Genomic DNA, 16,911 nt, shown 5'->3' with positions numbered 1-16,911 from the left:
GAGAGAGAGAGAGAGAGAGAGAGAGAGAGAGAGAGAGAGAGAGAGAGAGAGAGAGAGAGAGAGAGAGAGAGGTGAATTAAACAGATAACACCTTCCTTCCGCCCCATCCCACCATGACAGTTTCAAGACAAAATCATCCATTTGTGCATAACTGTTTGGGCCAAGCAGGGAGGAAGAGAAGAAGAGGAGGGGACACTGCAGTCATGGGGCAGGGGGGGAGGGAGGGGGGGCTCAAGAGTGACACCTGGCAACCGAAATGGCCGACACAACAGCAAAGAGATGAGACTGTCCCGCTGTGATGTTGGACTAACACACTCTGTCAGGTAATTCCCCGCCGGGTCCACCTCACACACACACAAACACACACACACACACACACCTTAAGCGTGTGCGCGACACAAACACGCGCCGACTTACACGAAGAGCAAACACGCAGGGAGTGAGAAGAGGAAGTGAGCAGGGAGACTGGAAAGGATGGAGAGAAGTGAAGAAGCATGCATGCAGAGTATCCATACACACACACAAACACACACACACACACACACACACACACACACACACACACAGAGTTGCGTGCACAAACATGGAAAAACAGGCACTGGGAAAATTGCCCGTCACTCTCTCTTATTCCATCTGTCTGTTTAAGGCAACTCGTAATTACCAAGGCAACGCACTGCTGTAGAGGGAAGCCATGGGGGAAAACACACACACACACACACACACACACACACTCACACAGAGAGGAGAGAGAGGAGAGAGAGAGGCTTTGGAGAGGAAGATCACACAAGTCAGAGAGTCATAAATGAAGACCAGAGACATATCGATGGCACCGATACGATCAACACCTGTCTGCTTCCCTCCTCTTCCTCTTCCTCTCACAGGACGCAGTGAGGGATGTGTCACGGAACGCCGCACGGACACAGAATCCCACTCAGGGGCCTCACATACACTATATCACCTTTTAACACACAGCTGGAACTTAATATGGATTTTTATAATCTGATTAGAGCGACTCAGACGAGTGCCTGGAGTGTGTGTGTGTGTGTGTGTGTGTCTGTGGAGTTTAGCGCTCTGTGTTGGTTCCTCGTCTGCGACATATATAAAGTCAAACGCAGACGTGAGGAGGGCAGAGGAGCCCAGACAGGAAATGACAGAAGAATAATCACGCCTGAATGAATTGAAATAACGAAGCGCTCGGTTTTGTTCCTGAATATTCCAACATTAACACGAAAAGCAGCTAGTTTGAATGCTCTGATTACCACTTAAACAGCCAAATGACACAATTCATCAAGTAGGATTACTGGCAAAACACACACATTTCTGTTCAGACAGCACATTGGCGATCAGAGCAGTGATTCATTGTTCCGTTATTGGTGATGTTTGAGATGAACGCCTCTTTAATACTTCATATTTAAGCATTTAGTGTCAACAAACGTGCTCTTTAAATAACACTTGGTGGATGTGAGTGAGTGAGTGAGAGAAATGGAGGAATAAGTGTTACACCGAAAATACTTCTGCCAACTCCCAAAGGATCATGGGAGTCACACAGCAGCTCATGTGTGCGTCACTCCTTTTGACTGAGCGACGACGACGACTATGACCACATTTACCCATAATGCTTCTGTGTCTGTGTCCAAACTAAATGATACCTAGACTCTGACAAACTGTGGTTTAGCACAATTGACCGATGTGAGAAGAAACGGATATTTTTTAAGTAGCGGCCTCCTCAGCAATCAAAAGCCTTATTATCGTCTCTCTTTCTCTCTCTCTCGTTCTCTCTCTCTCTCCCTCTTTCGCTCTTCCTGTCAGTTGGAGGCTTCGTCCCGGAAGGATGTCGACAAGCCGCTGACCTGCCCTCCTACCCCTCCCCCTTGCCCCTCTCCCCCTCCATCTCCCCACCCCTCTCTCTCACTCTCTCTCTCTCTCTCTCTCTCTCCTTCTCTCTCATCCCTCCATTTCCCCGAGCCGTGGTGCGGCATTCCGATCGGAGCTGATGGATCTTGCGATGGTGCATGCGTTCCCGCTCTAGAATACCAAGCAGTGAGGAGGAGAGCTGTGTCAAAGAAGAAAAAAAAAGATGACATGCGGGACCGGGGAGACGTGGTTGGATCGATCAGAGCCGGAGTGTGTGTGTGTGTGTGAGTAGGGGCGGGCGAGAGGGAGAGAGAGAGAGAGAGAGACTGGACATGTCCTTTGCAGAAAGTGAAAGCGAATAAAGCATCAAAGTGTCTGCGCTCGTTCCTGTTGTCTTCATCTCAGCCGAAACCAGGAGCAGCCAGGGCCGCACTCGGGGGGGGGGGTGGGGTTACGGTCCAAACACACTCTGTCCAGAACCACAGAGACATTCACATTCACCCACAGTACACCAGCAGCAGCAGCAGCAGCACATGAGTTATTCAAGAGGAAGAGGTTAGAACCGACATCTGCAATTAGCTCCTTTCCCCCGTTTCTATCCCAATATGAGACGCCACATACTTCAAATAGAAGGACACCAGAGTACTTCCTGTTTGGTTAACGTCGACTCTCTCTGCATACGCACATAAATAAACAAACACCACCTGCTGCATTCCTATATGACCCGGCACCTCGGCCATAAACCTTAACGACGGCAGATAAAAGTTACACAGATGCCACCGTGTCAGGAGTTCTGAGGGCCTCCTTCCTCTTTTTCTTCCGTTGTGTTTACGTTAATGGCCTGATTGTTACGGGCGAGGCTTTTTAATGATTAATACCAGATGCTTTGTCATGTCTTGGGAGGGCATTAACACGCACATTGGTATGGACGATCAGTAAGGGCGTGTTACATTTGCCGCGCTTTGATTAGCATAATAATTAGATTGTCTGCGACCCGGCGCGAGCCCTCGGTATAAGGCGGCGGGAAACCCTCAGAATTATGGGAATCAGTGTCGCGGCGAATCAATGATAATTAACAGGCAAACAGAAGGAGGTTAACGTTCCAGATTCATGAATAAGTCCTATAGAAACACGCCAGGATGCTAACTTCTTGCCCCCTGCTGTGCCTGTCCAAGCCTTTTTTCTGATGACGATGACAAATCGACTAAAAGAAGAAGAAGAAGAGAAGCAAAAGTTCATTGGGGCCATGTTGCTATAAAATACAAGACAGCAGAGGATTTGGCATATGCTTAGAGTTCTAGTCATCCTTTGGGCCGCAAACCAAGAATAACAGAGAACTGGATCTGAATGAGCGGAGAGACCTTCCTTCAAAATAGGAGCCAAGCCCTCCTGGTGTTCTGGAACCAACAAAGCACCTGATGCTGTCTTTCCTGTGGCTCTGGTCCAGATCATTCTCACCACGCAACCTCCCCCCCCCCCCCTCCAGAGTTCCTTTATCTCCCGATAGCGCCGTGTTTGTTTTGGTTCACACCTGTGAGCGAATTGGCGGCGTCAAACCGAACCACGCAGGTGCACACAGGACGGGATTGAACACACATTGAGCACGTGCAGAGTTATTCTTAGCCTCATGGTCATCTGAGATGGTGGACTGTGACCACCGGTGTCCCACAGGAGACCCGTAGCTCCAAATCGGGAAGCTACAAACCCCCATCGGGTGGCGTCGGGTTACAACGGGGAGGGATCCTCGGCCTTTTTTTAGTTTTTCTTCTTTTGCAGATGTGAGGAGAAACCTGAGCGTGGGCTAAGTGTCCTGTGGGGGCACGTGAGAGTGGCGAGGAGCGGGAGAAGGAGCGCGTTGGAGAGGCAGAGCGGATGTTGTGGTGAGGATCAAAGTCACACCCGGTCGGAGCCGATCAAGCTTGGAGCTCAGCGTGCGCATGTGTGTGTGTGTTTGATCTCGTTGTCAGTCTATGTGTGTGTGTGTGTTTGATCTGATTCATACCCTCGCTACTGCTGGCTAACTTCACACACTCTCACACACACACACACTCACACACACACAGATCCAGCTTTGGAGAGTGAGTCACACGGTGTAACCCCCTCTTTGATTCATGAGAGAATCCGGCTTGTTGTGCAACAAGCTGATTTGAAGTATTAGACACACTCCAGCGCCACAGATTAACAGGACAAACGTCTGATTTAATCTGCTCAGCATCCAAATCAAACCTTTATGTTAGCAGAGGTTTGTGTTCTGGATTAGGATTGAAAATGACGATGAATTTCAAATTTCATGACAAAAACATGGAAAGACTCCCGCTCGCTCCTCTGGCAGGGAGGGAAAGGTGGAGAGGAGAGAGAGAGAGAGAGAGGGGAGAGCGATTAAGGTGAACTATTTGGATGGATTCATTAAGCAAATTAAATTATTTGCTTAACGTCCTGAAGAGCGAGAAGATCGGCCAATTATGTTCATCAAGGACGAGGAGGAGCGCCAATCCCAGGCAGCAAACAAAACTCATCAAATGTAAACACGCAACAGGGAGGGAGGGGAGGGGGGAAGAGGGGGGGCTGTTTCCTCCCCCTGTGTGTGTGTGTGTGTGTGTGTGTGTGTGTGTGTTGGCAGCCTAATGCCAGTGTGATTTAAGCCGTGTAGGACTCAGTGATGCAGCCCTGTCACTGTCAGCCTTCTCAGCTCATTACCCAGAGTGGTCTCTAAAAATGGTCACTAAAAAGAAACACACACACACACACACACACACTCACACTCACACACACACACACACACACACACACACACACACACACACACACACACACACACACATACATGCGCCCTGTCTCAGTCAGACTCCCTTTTCCTGCTTCCTTCCTCCCTCCCTCCCTCCCTAGTCATTTGCAAATCGTTCTTCTTTGCCCTACATTTCTCTAACACAGCATGTCAGCTAAACAAACACACTCACACCCACACACTCCCCTCACACACACGCTCACGCACGCACACACACAGAGTCTGGGTCAGGTCGGGTTAAATCTGTCCAGGCCAGGCCCATACACATCTACTGTCTGTGACCTCGTCTTTGGGGACGGTTCTCAGTTTCCTCCGTCATCTTCTATTCCTCTTCATCCATATAACCTGCTGCTTCTTCTTCTTCTTCTTGTCTTTGGCTTGTCCACTAACATTCCATCCTCCTTCTCTCCTGCTCCAATCCTCAGGACACCATGAGGTTGAGGCCCTCTGGATTTGTCAGAGCGTAGATGATGACCAGGTGTAGGAAAAAGAAAGAAAGAAAAGAAGAAAGGAAGGACAACTGCCCGCATGACATAAACAGAGTGGGGATGGTACGGGCCTGTGAAGAGCAGGAGTTTGTCAGACGCGGCCGGCGTGACCACAGGATGCGTGGAAATGTTTGGTTTGTTCCAGTGTGGTGACACGCTCAGTCTGGGGACGAAGATTGAAAGAGTGACGTGTCCCTCTTTTGGTTCCTCTCGTCATTCATCGGGACAGAAGCTCTCTCCCTCTGTTTCCCCTCCAAACAGAGATTAGGGATCAGCAGGAACGAGAAGGGAGCGAATCAGCCGAGAAACAAATCAGGAAAATGAAATAACATGAAAGCGACTGCATGAAAGTGACTAATGGAGGAATTCTTGGAATATCAAGGGAAAATATAAGATTAATTCCATGATTGGCCTCGCAGTGGAAACAGTAAAGGTTCTTCCTCCTCCCCCAGCCTGTTCCACTCCTTCGCTATCTTCCAGTCTCACTCTTTCTACTCTCTCTCTCTCTCTCTCTCTCTCTCTCTCCCTCTCTCCCGGCAGTCTGACAGCTTTCCCAGACAGCCAAATGTTCTTGGCCTAAACCAACATGGAGGAGTGGAGGACTAATGTGGGGAATGTTTACAGACCCGACCGCCAGGAGCATCACCGTCTCCTCTCTCAGTGTGTCGCAGGTATTAGCACAGAGCCTGGAGGTTCTACACAGGGTGGCAGGTTTGCTGGACGAAGGTGAGAATCCCGCTTAATCCCGACCCGCAGGACAGGGCCGCATCGGGAAAAAAAAAAACACGAGCCGGCACACGGAGGATGTCGCTGTGTTGTGTCTGACAGAACAGCGCGCCCGCCCCCTAACTGTGCCAAAGTGCCCTTAAGCAAAGTTCTGAACTCCAAACAGGCCCCGGGGCAGCGCTGTAAAGGCGCTCTCAGAGGGAATGAATGCCTAAAGGGCTCAGTGTTTGTTTAAACCTTGGAAATCCACATTTTACTCTTGCGTGAGTTGGAGAGCAAGAAGATCGTTTTAACAAAAAGAACCAAAATAATTTGATAAATATGGAATTCTGGCAATGTGGCGAATGTTGCAGGTTCAGGGAGACGAAAACAGAAATGTGTGAAACTGGATGATTACAGTGGAGATGATGATGATGATGATGGTGATGATGATGGTGATGATGATGATGGTGATGGTGATGGTGATGGTGATGATGATGATGATGATGATGATGGTGATGTGATGTGTTGAATGCAAAACAATTACACTGCTACTGAAACTTTAATCTATATAAGGCCACATTAAAAAGTCATATGCAGCAGGATTTCTGTGTCTCTCTTCTCATTATTCAGTCATTTTCTTTTAATTCTAATGCGACCTTGAGTATTAGTTGTATTATTTAAGCTCTGATCATTTGTATTTCTGTCGTTTTTCCGTGAATCCCTTTGTGAAACTGAATACAAATCTTCAATACAAACACAGCTCAGGGTAGCGAGAGCTGCATGGAGGTTGGGCGAGGCGCGATCACACAACGATGTGTTTAGGATGAAGAGCCGAGTTAGAATAAGAGCAGGATTATGACATATTGTGCATCTACGTTATTATAAGTGACAAGACTGACATGCATTTTAAGTGACTGGTTAATCTTTACAGACACTCAGCCTCTGGAGCGCTCTATACTTACTGCACACACACACACACACACACACACACACACAAACTCAGCCAAGAACCCATCAATCCCTCCTGCCCGGCACCAGCCCAGCCATCGATCAGTGTGTGTGTGCTTGTATTTTAGCGTGTGCACATTTTGTGTGTGTGGTCTTCCGGATTGATAAATGACCTCGATTAGTGGCGACTGACCGCTCTATGATTGCAATCTAAGTGCAGTGGAGGAGCCGTTCCTCCAGCAGCCTTCTCTAAACCAGTGTGTGATTAATACCACAGCACCCTAATGAATTACAAACCAAACGCTGGCCTGGGATCAGCTGGACAGTAATCATTCAAACACACACACACACACACAGACACACACCTGCTAATTTGTGTCCCGCTTTGGACAGATCGATAAAAATCTCGATTCCCCCCAAAAAATTCTTCCTCGGCTCACTTTAGTTATAAATCAACACCGGGGCCGTTTCAGATCCCTCCATATTGGGTCTATTACTGCTGTTTGGACAAGCTGTCGCTTTGGATCGTTGGAATGTGGGAAGATGAGGTTTGTCTGTTTAAACACTAAACACAACAAACCTCCTTTTACTTCCATATCCAGAAATCTGTTTTTCTCTCTGTGTGTTGTTGCTCCCCCTGTCTCACTCCTCCTTCCATCTCCCTGACCCTCAGTCCGTTCTACCCCTCCCTGATACTGACACACTCACACAGACGCACACACACACACACACACAGACACGCACACTGACACATCCTCATACTTGCGCGCACACACACACACACACACACACACACACACACACACACACACACACACACACACACACACACACACACACGCCCTCACACAGATCTACGCCTATCCACATCCTTATCTCTACTCCATCTCTATATCTCCACATCTATTGGGTATACCTGTAACCTAGCAACAGAGCCGAGTGAAGACCCTCCCCTACCTGCTCGCTGCGCTGACTGCTGGACCTGAGAGCCAATCAAAACGTCACAGGGAGATCAACGCCAGCCAATCGAACTTTGGCTATCCCTGGGAGTTGCCCCCTTTGCTCTCCACCCTTTCGACCTCACACACAGGCGAGCAGCGAGCACACGCGTGTGCACGTACGAGCTGACACAAACGCTAAAAATCAACACATACACACGGTCTACACACACCCTCACACACACGCGCAAGTCTCTTGAGGCTGTTAGGAAAGATCACAGGATTGGACTGACTTGCCTGTTGATTTCATAACAACTTCGACTCCTTCATTAGGAGATGAAGCTTCCAGACGTGAATGTTCCTCTGGATGAGTGACAGTAGATGAGACTTATGCCCTACATGTGTAACATGACAGGAAGGTGTGGTCTTGTCTCGTGTGAGTGTGTGTGTTGTGGCACCAAATCGATCCATATGCAGGAATGCTGCTGTGTGCTTCCATCTTTTCTCTGTTCTTTTCTCTGTGTCGGGTCTGTTTATCAGCAGGATTACTCCAAAAGTCATGAACTCATTTTCGTGCAACTTTGCAGGGACACGCCCATTAAACTCTGGTGCCTGTTGGGCTGATGGTGGCGCCACTTGAGCTAATTTGGTCTTTGTTTCTCTGATTTGTGATTCAAAAGTCAAAGTCCTTTCCCTTTATCTCTCAATCCGCCCATTTGAACCTAACTAGCGTTCCAGTCTCCAGACATTTTGGACGTGTGCACTCACTTGCTTATGCAAAAGAAAAATTAAACATCAATCGACCTGATGGTGGTCTAGTTACACCTTGGATTACTCTCACACCTCCTGCGAAATGTGCAATAACAGCAAACTTAGAGGTTGATTACATGTCAGGCGTGTGTGAGATGGCTATCAAATGTCTTCAATCATAATCTGCATGGAGTCTTTATGATATCTAGTTTGTTCCACGTCAGATTATGGGGTGGATGCCTGCTGAATTGCAGCACGAAGACTACGCAGGGCTAAACTCCTCATCTTCATCAGCATGCTGTCCATTGTGGTTTTGCTTCATGTAACTCTCAATATTGGAGCAATTTGTTAACAATTTCTCGATGATGAATGAACAAATGAGTTATTATAGCTAAAGATGAGAGGAATCCGCTCTCTCTCTCACCACTGCATTCATCTTTATCATGCTTCTCACCCCCCTCTTCACATCTCACCTCTTATTTTCTTATCCTCTCTCTGGTTTTTCCCACCACGGAGGTAGATGGGAGTGAAAGGAGAGCGGAACAATGAAAGTGGGAAACTGAGAGAATGAATGTGGCTTTTTGGATAGATGAAGGTGGAGAGAAGAGGAGAGAGTTTAAACTTTATCACACACTTAGGCCCCGAGTGTGAAGGTGAAGAAAAGCTTCAGATATTCAACCGTCTCACTATCAAATACCATATCAGCCTTACACACTATGTCCCAACTCGACAAAGTGACGTTCTCTCCCATGCCTCCAACACAAAGTCCAAGCACAAGTATTCCAAGAATTCCAGGGTTTTAAAGAATTCCAGGTATGGACTCCACTGTGGCCTGATACCTTCCAAGGGCGAACCACTATTCATGGGTACTGTGTGTGTGTGCGTGCGTGCGTGCGTGCGTGCATGCGTGCGTGCGTGCGTGCGTGCGTGCGTGCGTGCGTGCGTGCGTGCGTGCGTGCGTGCGTGCGTGCGTGCGTGCGTGCGTGCGTGCGTGCGTGCGTGCGTGCGTGCGTGCGTGCGTGCGTTGATGGGGAAAGGGGGCTTCTCTTACTACAAAAAGTTCAGATTTGGAACAATTTACATTATAGATTAATGGATCTGAGTGGTGATAAATCTGTTATTGATCAAATTTGGTTTGTTAAATACCAAGAAATTGACTGTTCCAATGTCCTGCTGTCTTTTATCTATTTATCTATATATTCATTCATTATGACCCAGTTCATCGTATTCATCCAGAGGGATTGTAAGTATATACAGCATGTTGTGTATATAGTATTTTGATAGACATACAGTCTACCAGCCTGCAGTGCTGCACACACTATTTACACTTATACAGATCAACTTTCCTATCTGTATCACTTAAAGCTAACTGGCAATTTGTTATCATCTCCATAGGGAGGAAAATTATTCCGTTTGCCTGCCTGAAGCTTGGATTGAGCCCTCACATGGCACATGCAGGGTAACAACCGTATAGAATTCAATTGAAAAGGACAAAATTCGACAGTGTTCCGTCCTCGCTCCGGCTCATTCATTCTGTGATATCATTTGCAAGAGCTGCAAATGTCGCAACCTTCAGTCCTGTTGTATCTCAATTCACACAACACGTTTCATATTTAACCCTCGTCTTTTACACACCGCACTGTACCCGCCGTCAGGAGTGGCTGTTGATATCTCCTCCAGCTACGACATTTATCAAGAACCAACAAGAGACTCTTTGGATTGTTTACACGCCACTTAACATCAGCCGCTCAAATGCAAAAGAGGAGATATTTATACCAGCCCTCGTGAAACCGCAAGGACGAGAGCGCACACAGTACAGTATGCACGACGGCGTGTGTCTGTCTGTGTGTGTATGTGTCTGTCTGTCTGCGCACTGGCACGTGAAACATTCTGGAGAAATTAAAGGGAACAATAGGAGTGTAGAGAAAGTTAGGGCGTGAGGATAACAGAGCCTCTTTGTTCTTCCTCCAACTCAACTCTCTGGTCACCAAGTGGAAACGCTGTAAAGCCCGAGCGAGACGTAGGAGATCTTCTGAATGGAAACGGCAACACTGCATCCTGAAGTGTTGCCAAATCACACACTAATTCAGATAGCGCGGCATAAAATCTGGCACAAAACCTGGGAGGAATTCAAAGAAACAGCTGATGAAAAAGCTTCTTCATTGACCATTTTAATATACAGAAATGTGGTGTGAAACATGGACACTTAGAGACTTGATCTCATCTCCACAGTCACATTCAGCAGTCTGAATCAGTCAGTGGGCTGGGTTTCGTAACGTTTCGAGCTATAAATCAATCTTGGGTCTGTTTCTTTCAATCGACACAGGCCACGCCCCTTTGCACCTTTATTTGGCAACTCCTCTGACAATTCTGCGCCAATGGTCACACAATTTGACATGTAGCGTGTCGGGACCAAGCCGGGCTAAAGTTTGATTCATGGGTTAGTTTGTGATTGGAGGGGTAATCGGCCTTGGCAGAGGTATGCGCCCTCCAAATGTCCCTGGCTATGATGAAGTAACCTTCCACGCATGATCGTCTGCATCCATTGCGACGCTGACACACACACCTGAAACCTACAAACACAGACGATTCTGCAGCTTTTCTTCTTTTTTTTCTCGCGTAAATTTCCGTTTTCTATTCTGGCGTAGGAACGCGACCACCAGAGGGCGACTATCACGCTCCCTCCCCAGAGGAACCCGGTGCGCAGTGAGGTCTGCGAGGTCTGTCTGGTGGGCAGAACAGAGAGAGGAAGACAGAGACGGGGGGAAGAGGCAGAATGTGTGTGGGAGAGAAAAAACACTAAACAGAAGGTGAGGCGAGACAACTGAGTGGGGGGCCATGAGACTGAGATGTACTCAGAAGGAGCCTCTGTGTGTGTGTGTGTGTGTGTGTGTGTGTGTGTGTGTGTGTGTGTGTGTGTGTGTGTGTGTGTGTGTGTGTGTGTGTACATGAGGCTTATGTATGAGATCTTGCATAAGCACAGGTGTCAGCAGGTGCATGCAAGCTCTAGTACGGAGTGGTGCATTGGCATCTGTGTGTGTGTGTGTGTGTGTGTGTGTGTGTGTGCGCGCGCCTAAGGACAATGCTGCTCCCCAACAGTTTCATCCAATCCACCGCTAATGAGGATTCTCACCGTCACCAAGTTAATCAAGGTTAAGCCTAGGCCAAAACAAACACTGGCACGCTTGCACACACACACACACACACACACTCACACACACGTGCCTCACACTGCGGAACACAATGCTTCCGCGGGTTTCTGTGCCTCACTTCATTCAGGCACAAAAACAGGAAGAAAATAACAAAAACAACAAAAATTCGGCATTGTGGAGCGAGAGGCTACAGGGCGGAGTTTTCTCCACGGCCCGGACCGTTTATTTTTTTTGTAGGAAGGATGTGGGTGTGATTTCACGTCCCCCCTCCTTGTCTCTCCCCCCCTCCTTGTCTCCTCTTTCGCATACAGACAGGCACGAGGGAGAGCCGCACAAAGTGACACGGCGGCGGAGAGACAGGTAGAAACAGAGGAAGATGACGGGCGAGGAGTCGGGATGAGAGGTGAGGGAGCAGCAGAGAGGAAGGCGGGGTGCAACATAGGGGGGAGGAGGGGGCGGGGGGGCTGAGGCCGGTAGGGAAGTGAAGAGAGAGAGAGAGAGAGAGAGGGAGGAGTAATTAAATGAAAAGAGCAATACTTAGCTCTTTAGTCTCATCCCTCAAGGCCGGCCTGACACCGCTACAGCTAGCTAATGTCATAGCAACAGGGGGAAGGTACGGGGAGGGAGAGAGAGAGAGAGAGAGAGAGAGAGAGAGAGAGAGAGAGAGAGAGAGAGGAGGAAAGTCTGTAAGAAAATAATGGGTGCGGCACAGAGGATAGGAGTAAAGAGCAGGTGCAGATGAGGAGGAGGGGCGGGGGGTTGGGGGGCGGAGGGGCGCAGCGGAGGAAGGTAGCAAAAGGAGGGAAGCAAAGGAAAGGAAAAGGGGGAAAGTAACAGTACGCTGCAGAGTCAAGGACGGGGACATCGCAGGAGAAGTGATGGCAATGATATAAACATGGAGGGAAGCAGATGAATCAGGAGGGAGGGGGCAGAGAGAGAGAGAGAGAGAGACAGAGAGAGAGAGAGAGAGAGAGAGAGAGAGAGAGAGAGAGAGAGAGAGAGAGCTGGCACGGAGCCAGGGACATAAAGGCCATACCTCCCTCTCCTCCCTGGCTCCTTTTGTGTGGAGCCGCTCTACCTGTGTTTACCATTGTCTCCAGCTCTAATTATCCCCTCTGAATAATTCACCAGAGTATCAATAATTCAGCTTTAATTAGCTCAGACACAACAGACAGACAGGCTTTGGACCCGACCGCTCCAAACCTGGACAGAGTCGGCGATGAGGAGGAGGAACAGGAGCCAAAAAAAAAAGAAAAGAAAGAAAACGGCGTGGTGGGAGTCGTTTTCAGGTGGGGTGAGAAAAAAGGGAGTGGTCCAGACGGACGTACGAGGGGGAGACGGCGCCACAGCTCTGCACACTGCTGCTGCTACGCTCGCGGCCAGACAGCAGCACACCTGGACCGCAGTGGGTGTGCGGCGTGTTTTCCCCCCCCTAACGACAAGATGGACGGTCACGTGGCAGAAACGTGTCGCGGCTCCACGCTGCAGCTCGGCGACGTCATCCAGTAACACGTTTTTTTTGGGCTCTCTTAATTATGTGGCGGGATCGTTTGGGAAGCAATTAACAAAAGGGTGAAGATCACTTTCTGGCAAGGGGGTTTAATGGTGAAGCGCGTACATATTTAGTGTTGCAATGTTTCCTGGACAGTTTAAACGTGTGAAGAAACAACACAAAGGGGAATTAATGTCATTTGAAATCTTTGCAATGCTTTTAAGTGAATTTTAACAACATTTTTGCAGTGAAATTAAGTCAAAACAAGGTCAATAACATGGCATCCATTTAGCAGGTTACAGCTGAATCCACTACACAATGTTAAATTTGCAACACCACTATGCACACTGAGTGAAAACAGACTTACTGACAGCTCATGCATGCTCCTAATGTGCATTTCTTTAAGCCCCAAGACTCACGTTTAGTGTCTTTGATAACGTTTCATACCTGCTCCCTCCCTATTCTAACCTATATAAAGACTTGAACTTGATAATTAAGTATGATGACACCTATTGAATACATTCAGGCTCCTCTAATGGCTTGGTGTCTTCTCTCATGTGCTCATGGAAACATCACGTAAACCTTCACACAGCAGCAGGGAGGATGTGTACATGACTAATAGCCGGCTTTGTTTCTACTGACAGATATGACGCTTTGATTCCAACCACAAAACTTCGGAATCGTGCATGTGCAACGTTTTGTGTGTTTGGAAAGCGCGACCCCGGACTTTGACACGGCGGTCAGGAAAATGTATCACACAGGAAATGACTTCAAAATAGTTTGGGCTTCCTGACACGATAGAGTCTGACAATCAATCACGCCTGGCAAAGAGAAAAGAAGGCGGCATTAACACCTCTCTCTCTCTCTCTCTCTCTCTCTCTCTCTCTCTCTCTCTCTCTCTCTCTCTCTCTCTCTCTCTCTCTCTCTCTCTCTCTCTCTCTCTCTCTCTCTCTCTCTCTCTCTCTCTCTCTCTCTCTCTCTCTCTCTCTCTCTCTCTCTCTCTCTCTCTCTCTCTCTCTCTCTCTCTCTCTCTCTCCATCTCTTCCATCTTCTCCATGCTCTTCTTATTTCACTGTGAATTGTTGGCAGGTTAAGTGCAGGACTGGGACTCTTAAAGGCGCCTGTTTTATCTGTCAACTCCCTAGATATTTTCCAGAGACACTCACTCCTACACACACACACACACACACACACACACACACACACACACACACACACACACACACACACACACACACACACACACACACACACACACACACCGCTCATATTCAGACATCCCCACAATGGCATCTACAGTATGTGGAGGAGACTGATTAGCAACCGGGACCAAAGCTGTCTGTGTCTGCACTGTGTGCGCTTGTGTGTGTTAGTGGGTGTGTGTGGTTGTGTGGTGTGTGTTCCAGCCCAAATAGAGTGTACACCAATAAGACCTGCCTGTGGATCGATTGGGCTCAGACTGTGCCTCAGTTGACACGCCGAGCCTGTTGTTCTCTTGATTGATCCAAACTCTTTCTCACTCTGCACTGTGTGTGTGTATATGTGTGTGTGTGTGTGAGAGAGAGAGAAAGAGAGCGAGTAAAAAGGTGTGGTAAAGAAGGTGTGTTAAATAAAGTGTTTGTTGACTTTGTGTTAGCATGCTGCGGCTTGACCTTTACAGCATGAATCCTTATGTGTGTACCTGTGAAACATACGTGCTCGGCCATGTTGTCCAGCCGGCGTTAAACGCAACGGGAACATGCCACATCTACATGTATACTACACGCCAGGGATGTGTCGCTGTCCTTCATCACCCAGGGGGGAGAGGACGCGAAGGACAGGCAGAGGAAACGGATGGTGGAAAAGTTGGTTGCAAAAACTAAAAAAAGAAGGGGAGAGGGAGAGGTCGGTGGGGTTGTGTGTGAATGTGTGTGTGTGTGTGTGTGTGTGTGTGTGTGTGTGTGGAAGCAGCAGGTTAGCACTAATGGTCAATGACATGTTAGAGCTGTGGCCGGGCTGAGCGCAGGCGCCTGGGCCGCTGAAATATTTACCACCAGGCTTAGAGAGAGAGAGAGAGAGAGAGAGTGGGGGAGAGGGAGGGACAGAGAGAGAGCGACAGAGAGAGGGACAGAGAGAGGGAGAGAGAGAGACAGAGAGAGAAAGGAGAGAGCAGAGAGAGAGAGCGTGAGAGCGAGAGAGGAAGGAGAGCGCAGAGAGAGAGAGAGAGAGAGCGAGAGACAGAAAGAGGGGAGGGAGAGAGAGAGAGACAGAGAGGAAGGAGAGAGCAGAGAGAGAGAGCGAGAGACAGGGAGAGGGGAGGGACAGAGAGAGAGACAGAGCGGAAGGGGAGAGAGAGGAAGGAGAGAGCAGAGAGAGAGAGAGAGCGAGAGACAGAGAGAGGGGAGGGAGAGAGAGAGCCGTGCCACTTCTCTACCTCCCCTCCTCACTGAGGTGCAGTGCATACAGTTCAAATGGACGACACCGCATGAATAATGTGCATGTGTTTTGTTTTACTTATTCATCTTCGCTTCAGCCCAGCATGTAGGAACTTTGCCTCAGTTTGTTTACAGGGCGAAGCTGTGAGGACGGCGGAGCTGTGAGGACGAGCGCCTCTTTAGGTTTTAAAGGTCAAATCTGGTCTTCACCGTTCCCGTCTTCACTCGTTTGTTTCACTGGATGCGCCGCCTTAATCGACAATAACATCCCCACTCCTCTTTGATTCCCACGAGCCCACCCGGCCGTACTGTCAGAGATCTGCTTTAGATTTAGTGGGGGAGTGTCCGTGTCTGTGTGTGTCTGTGTGTGTGTGTGTGTGTGTGTGTGTGTGTGTGTGTGTGTGTGTGTCAGAGTCTCTCCCAGTAAACATGTGTGTGAGCCTGTGTGGGTGTGTGAAAGTGAACCGTCCAAACTCCTCACTTGCGTTTTTCAAGCGCTCGTCAGCTTCAAAGACGGAAGAGGTCAAACCAACAAGCACCTGACACAAGCTAACTTCGCTTCACGGCTGCCATGGCAACAGAAACAAACAGAAAATGAAAACACGCTGCTTTTTCATCCAAACATCTCTCTCTCTGTTTCTCTGTCTCTCTCTCTCTCTCTCTCTCCCTCCCTCTCTCTCTCCTGGACTTGGACGGACGGGAGCAAAAGACGTGGGAAGAGAGACACAAACCGCTCATGTTCTTCCTTCCTTCTGAAATTTCCACTCCTTCTCTGTAGTAATGTTTTTGTTTTTAGCTCCAACCGCAAACGATTCTTCACCTCCTTCACCTCCTCTCCCTCTCCCTCTCCCTCTCTCTCCCTCTCTCTCCCCCTGTGTCTCTCGCTCTCTGGGAGGCTGAGGTGGACATGCCTGGAAGCAAAGTTCCTCCTGAGCGAGCCTGACAGTTCCAGCTTAATATTTAATCAGTGGATACACACACACACACACTCACACACAACACACACCTGAAAGTTCAAATGCATTATACAAAGTTTGAGCATCTTACCTAAGCATCTTAACATGGCTGATAACACTGATAATGACGACTTGTGTTTTCTTGCTGTCCATTATCTTTTATCTCTCTATCTCTGCTCCCCCTCCCTCCCTCCCTCCCTCCCTCCCTCCCCCCCCCTCTCCTCCTTTCCTTGTTCTGTCTCTCACTTCTCTTCTTTTTAATTACCTGATGTCTCCTCTTCTGGCCCAGACGCCAATAGAGATGTGAGAGGCACCGTCTGCACTGAACCGTCTGTGTACATCTGAACTCTGATCTTTCCTTCAGTCTCTCCGTGTGTGTATATGCGCCTGTGTGTGTGTGTGTGTGTGCCTCTAAGTGTGAGTATC

The 16,911-nt window shown here is 48.6% G+C and overlaps 1 protein-coding gene across 1 annotated transcript in view; it reads right to left on the bottom strand.

Annotated features, from left to right (window-relative positions):
• The window catches only part of LOC143011967 (A disintegrin and metalloproteinase with thrombospondin motifs 2-like), an 87,018-nt gene that overhangs the window by 46,459 nt on the left and 23,648 nt on the right, over window positions 1-16,911 (bottom strand). The gene's annotated exons all lie outside the window — the stretch shown is intronic.

The sequence above is a fragment of the Genypterus blacodes genome, unplaced genomic scaffold (assembly GCF_046128005.1).
Source record: "Genypterus blacodes isolate CSIRO-AG114 ecotype Tasmania unplaced genomic scaffold, CSIRO-AGI_Gbla_v1 ptg000139l_1, whole genome shotgun sequence".
Lineage (NCBI taxonomy): Eukaryota > Metazoa > Chordata > Actinopteri > Ophidiiformes > Ophidiidae > Genypterus > Genypterus blacodes.
The sequence above is the reverse complement of the archived record's forward strand: the minus strand, read 5'-3'. Positions and strand labels throughout refer to the sequence as shown.